This window comes from Sminthopsis crassicaudata, chromosome X, assembly GCF_048593235.1.
Source record: "Sminthopsis crassicaudata isolate SCR6 chromosome X, ASM4859323v1, whole genome shotgun sequence".
Taxonomy (NCBI): Eukaryota; Metazoa; Chordata; class Mammalia; order Dasyuromorphia; family Dasyuridae; genus Sminthopsis; species Sminthopsis crassicaudata.
This window is the reverse complement of record NC_133623.1, coordinates 63613940-63619973: the sequence shown is the minus strand read 5'-3', so window position 1 is coordinate 63619973 and position 6034 is coordinate 63613940.

Genomic DNA, 6034 nt, shown 5'->3' with positions numbered 1-6034 from the left:
AAGAGCAAATCTCAGTTGAAATAAATACAAGGAAAGCAGCTGATCTTTTCATTAACAGTTCTTAATTTTGAAAGAAATGATAAAATTAATATGACAAGTTTGATTTATGTGACCATAATTAAATCAGGCCTGCAGAGGAATATCTGTCCAGACATCCAGGGCTGAGTGATTAAGACTTTATGCTGTATTATTTCATAAATAAGCTGATATTTTATTAAGTTAGGTGACTTCTGTAGTCAGTGTATTAAGGAGCTCAACTGGGATTTGGATTCGGCCCCTCTCCCTCCAATGGCAGCGTTCTTAGCAATGGACTGTGTTCTCCATCCCTGTCCCAACTCTCCATCCTGAACAAAGCTGTTCCTGATTCCTTTCAGTCCTTGCCCAGCTTCTGACATGTGCAGCCTCAATTCCCTCTCTCCCAATCACCCCTTAGGGTCTTCAATGTGAATAAATGGGGCTCCTAGTAACAGATTGAGCCCCAGAGGAAATGCTAAAGCCATTAGTCTGAATCCGTCATTTGACAGAGGCCAAGGGAGATGGCGAGATTTGCCTGAGATATTCGTGAAGCTGGAAAATGTCTGAGAAAGGATTCGAACCCAAGTCTTCCTGCCTCCAAGGTTAGGGTGTGTCTGTGAGGCTGTCTCATAGCTCTTATCTCACAGGGTTACTTTCTGAGATTGTAGAAGCCCGATTTGGCTTGTCTTGAACAACTTGAATGCTATGAACTGAACAACTAAAAGAAAAAAAAAGTTTGTTAAAAACCTATTAGGGCTAAGTTGATGTTTTGCCCTGCCTAAGGAGACTAGTTTTGGGAGCCTGTGGGTCTTCAGAAATGAATTGCCCAAGGCTTCAACTCTACTTGGCTCCCTGCTGAGAGCTGGCTTTATTCCTGCCCCCCTCTCCTCCTCCTCCTCCCACTACCACCAGCACTACTACTATTGCTGCTTTGGACACTTACTTCTCTCCCAGCCCAGTGAAGCAGACATGCTTCAGATAAATTTTGATGGGAAATAGGGATTTTGAAGCACAGACTAACAATTTTTTTTCATATCTGTGCAAAGGTTCAAGGACAGGAAATTGAACACTACTTGTAAAAGGACATAAGAATGTTGCTTTAGTACTATCTGAATGACCCTAGACAAGTCAGTTTTACTTCATTTGCCTCATTTGTAAAATGAGGTGGAGAAGAAAATGAAAAATTAGTCCAGAATGTTTTACAAGAAACTCCCTCATTCATACCCTTTGATCCAGCAGTGCTACTCCTAGGTTTATATTTCAAAGAAATTCTAAAGAAGGGAAAGGGACCTGTATGTGCCAAAATGTTTGTGGCAGCCCTTTTCATAGTGGCTAGAAAGTGGAAAATGAATGGATGTCCATCAACTGGAGAATGGTTGGGTAAATTATGGTATATGAATGTTATGGAAAGTTATTGTTCTATAAGAAATGATCAGCAGGATGAATACAAAGAGGATTGGAGAGACTTGCATGAGCTTATGCTGAGTGAAATGAGCAGAACCAGGAGATCATTATACATTTCAACAACAATACTGTATGAGGATGTATTCTGATGGAAGTGAATATCTTCAACAAAGAGAAGATCTAATTCAGTTCCAATTGATGGACAGAATCAGTTACACCCAGAGAAGGAACACTGGGAAATGAGTGTAAACTGTTTGCATTTTTGTTTTTCTGCCCAGGTTATTTTTACCTTCTGAATCCAATTCTTCTTGTGCAACAAGAAATTTGGTTCTGCACACATATATTGTATCCAGGATATAATATAACACATTTAACATATATGGGACTGCTTGCCATCTAAGAGAGGGAGTGGAGGAAAGGAGGGAAAATTCGGAATAGAAGTTAGTGCAAGGGATAATGTTTTAAAATTTTATCCATGTATTTGTATTGTCAAAAAAAAGTTATAATTATAAAATTAATAAATAAAAAAGTTAAAAAAAAAGACACCTCTTTACAGTGTCACATGAGTGAAGTGACAAATTATAACAGGAGCCTCTTCAGAGTTGTAGAGATCTTTAAATAGCTTCCTGTCAGTAGGAGCAGGATTATATAACTTTTTGGTAATGAGAATGATTGAAGATGATTGGGGATGCACTAGAAAAAGAAAATTTTGCAGCTATGAAGAAGATGGAAAGATGAAGGAAGTGTGAATATACTGCCTGGGTCAGCTGTGTTTGTTAAGAAAAAGAGATGATATCAAAATAAATGTAGCAATTATTTGACTATTTGGAATAAAGGTTTAATGGTGATTTAAAAAATCAAATTTATTTTATTATTATGGTATTTTAGTTTTCCAAATGCATACAGTGATAGTTTTCAACCTTCACCTTTACAAGTTCCAAATGTTCCTCCCTCCTTCCCCCATTCTCTGCTCCCTAGTCAGGAAGTGAACCGCTTTGGGTGAAATACAGGCAATTCCATATTCATCAGTGATAATTTTGACTACAATTTTAAAATGACACAATAGCATAATAAGTGCAAAAGGGGAAAAAAAGGTGAAAGGATGGAAAGGGAAAAAAGGGGGAAATTGGGAGAGAAGGTGAGAGGCAGGAGAAGGAGAAGTTAAAATGGGAGACTTGGGGAAAGAAAGTGTGAGGGAATGAAAAAAAGGAGAGTGAATGAGAAGGCGGAGCAGCACTTTATATGGAAACACACAATCCTGGAATCCCAAGGTGGTCTGGAGAATCTCAAGCACCATATATTTTCTAAGTCAGAGCTAATGAGTAAATCAGGAAATTCCATATAAGCTTTAGAGCCTTTTTAAATTTAAGGCCATGTTAAACAGCCTATATACAAGTTATTTTTCATCTTTCAAGATAGTTGGTTGTTTTATGTTTCAGAGTATTAAAAAATCATTTGACAAGCATTTGTAATGATTAATTTATGGTTTGCCTTAAAGACATATGTTCCTTAAAAAATTATTTCCTAATACAAAGTACTCAGATTATCCATAGAATTTGTCAGATTACAGAATAGTAAAATCGGGTTAATGATGTTAATGAAATCTTAAATAGTCATCAAAATTGGTACAGTTAGCCTTTGCCAAAATTATCATCTTGATAGATTTGCATGTTCAAGAAAATGAGTAACAGATGAGTGGTCATTCTGAGTCACTAGAATTAAAGAGTTCACCTTTTCACTGCCCCCCCATTTGGGAGAATTTATTTTGAACTAGACAGCGTTTTTATTTTAGAGAGATACTACTTCCACAGTACTAATTAGTAGTTAAGTTATTTGAAAAAACTAAAACTAGCATTGTCCCAGTTTGAAAAGCTGATTTGGATGAAATAATAAGTAGTATAGAGCTGGAAATGTGAGCAAAGTTTTTTTGCTTCTTAATTTGAAAAAATGTATTGGTACTGTTTACAGTTGTTATATAAATGAATTCTTGAAGGTACACTATTATGATGTTGAATATGACTTATAAAAAGAATGGTATGTAGAAATAAGTGTAACTTGGACAATAGCAGTGAGATTGCCTAATTTTTTAAAATTGTTTCAATGTAGGAAACTGTCATAAAATCATTTTTCCCCAAAAAACTTAATTGACTACTTCATTCTCTACTAAAAGACTGATTTCATTCTAGGTTGCATTGTTTCTAGATTTTTAGTTCAATGTTGCCTTTTTGTCTTCCCTGATTTCATTATTTTACCAAAGAAATTTACAAACCAAATATGATTTTTAAATTATCTTGGATTTGTACAGTTCTTCCTTTCCTTTTTTTTAAATTTGGAAAAAAATTAAACAGAATAAATTCTTTGAAATGTAGATTATCTGTAGATATATACTACACTTGGAAGTTAGAAGTTTCTATTCCTTTTCTTTACTTGAAATAAATTGAATTTTGTCCCTATTCTAATGGTGATTTCTATTAATTTTAAGGTAACTTAAAATATATATAATAGAAGATCTGATAATGTCTGTGAAACAAAGTAAGAATTAGAAATATTTTTCATAAGAAAGATAGAAAATAAAGCCATTTTCAATGAAAGATAATAAATACCTCATCCATGTACCTCATCCGTACTGATACCTCATCACAATACTGATTGAAATCAGATCTGGACCCAAAACACCTTATTAATGTGACATGGTACAGGAGAGTCACAGAAATAGACCTCTTTTAAATTAGCACTCGCAAACATTTCTGCTAGATTTGTTTGTGGCATATGGGGAATGTAATTGGTAAAATGGGTGATTTCTTCACCTATATGAGTAACTACTCAGGATTTTTTTCCTTTATAGTTATCTTGAGCTCAGAATTATTTATGTATAATGTGAGCTGATTGGATTATTACTCTTAAATCTGCCATTTTAACTAGTCATTTTATTAAAAATAAGAAATGTGATCAAGAAAATAAGATGCTGTACTCAATTCACTTCTGCATACTGTTTTTCCTTAACAGCGAAATTAGAAAGATGATTAATGGTTTGGTAAGTTTAACTAGACCATGTTGAAGCTATATAAATAAGTGTTTTCTAGACATTAGGAGGGTTTTTTTTAAGTTTTATTAAGAAAACTGTACTGAGAAGTATGCCCCTCATATGGTCTTTTTAACATTTGTAATAAATTCATATACTTTACAATGAATCTTTTTGATTCTTATCCTTGAAATTATACTGGATTTACATTCAGTTTGACTAGCTAAGAGATACAATCTTTAATGGTTAAAAGATTATTTTCATACTTGTTTCTCATGCTAGTTTGGCTCTTCTGAGCTAAGGTTTCTGAAGGATTTTTATGACTTTGGCATTGTATAGTCCTCTCTGTCTTAATAGAAAAGGAAGCAGTAAATAAACCCTTGCTGAGAATATGTTTAGTAGATGAAAAGATGTGGACCATGTTAAAAATAAATAAACAACAACAAAAAAGAAACCTTATTTTTTTCACCAGCATTAAATTGATGGTTGCACTACCCTGCCCAACTATTTAAGATTTATTGCTGGTGAAAGTTTAAACAAGATAAATATCTAAAAAATGAGATCTTTGCTGTGTGATGTCTCTTAACCTAGGACCAGTAAAAATCTTCATTCTTTTAGAACTGAGGGTAGCACACACATTGAAGATCATGTGCATGTGAGCCATTATTTTAATAATTGTCTTACTGAAACTGGTTAATGCTGTTGACTGTTGTTGAAATGTGAAATATATTTACTGTTGACCTTGTAAATATCTGCCAGAGATAAATAAAATATATATTTTTTAAGTCATTGTAAATAGAGATGTAAAAAATTCATTATCAATCTGCCAAGCAGGAAAGAATATTTAAAATGTTAAATAAATATTGTTTCTGGGAAAAAAAAAAAACAAAAAGGAAAAGAATCTCGAGCACCATTGGTTTCTGATTACAATGATTGGCTTACTGCTCATCCAATCATCTTCGCTGATACTGGCTGCTCGGTGCGTGGGTGCCATCTTAGGAGAAGTGAGATGGCGTCTCCTGAGTTCCCGCTCCTGAGGTAAATATTTCTCCTTTTAAAGACATGTTTTTTACTTTTATTTTTCTCTTATCGACATTTCCTTTAATAAGTTAGTGAACATAAGTCCTTTTTGTGATTTTTTTGAAGAATTTTCCCTTTATTTTCAGTGCGTTATTTTAGGTTCCTCCCCTTCCCCCCCCCCCTTGGATTCTGCCTCGTTTAGTTTTTCCCTATATATATATATATGGTAGACACAATTAAGCACTGACCCATCATCACAAACAATATGGAAGTTGCTCCATCTGTTTCTGTGCTCACCACAGTCTGTGATATCTCCCCTCTCTGGTGGATGAGGAAAAGTCCATTCACACTTACTCTCTCCCACCCATGGCCCTGCCCCTGTTTGATTTAGGCAGTGCCCCAACCAGGTACCCCAGATCAATACCACTATCAAGATTTCACATGCGCAGTTCACCAGTTCCTTTTTAGTGTGTGTCTCAGCTCGTTCTCTGCATTCAGCTTCAAGGTCCACACCCTGGGAGTATCTACCTGTCCTTTAATTCTGGTGTGCTGAGCCCACCCTCCTTCCTGTGT